Source organism: Myotis brandtii, unplaced genomic scaffold, assembly GCF_000412655.1.
Source record: "Myotis brandtii unplaced genomic scaffold, ASM41265v1 scaffold382, whole genome shotgun sequence".
Taxonomy (NCBI): Eukaryota; Metazoa; Chordata; class Mammalia; order Chiroptera; family Vespertilionidae; genus Myotis; species Myotis brandtii.
The window spans coordinates 1,291,565-1,291,880 of record NW_005364671.1 but is presented as its reverse complement, the minus strand read 5'-3'; positions in this window follow the sequence as shown (position 1 = coordinate 1,291,880).

The window sequence follows — 316 nt, the reverse complement described above, 5'->3', positions numbered from 1 at the left end:
CTCCTTAAAACTCTGCCGTTAAAATGGGGGCGGGTTTTTCAACTCAAAAAGCGCTCAATTTTTTTCTTTTCAAAAAAAGCTGATGAGGTCGGAAAAAAGGGGAAAGAAACCGGCACGGTCTCTGCAGCGGCCCCAGACGTAGCAACTGTTGGAGCGAAAAGAGAAGCAAACAAGGGAGGGAAGGAGGAGAGTAGGAAGGGGGACAACGCTCCAGTGTCTGTCGGGGTGAGGGGAGCAGGGACCGGCGATTTGGGGGAGACCAGCTACAAAAGAAACTGTCACCGGGAGCGCTGCGGCTCGGGAGGAAGCGGCGCTG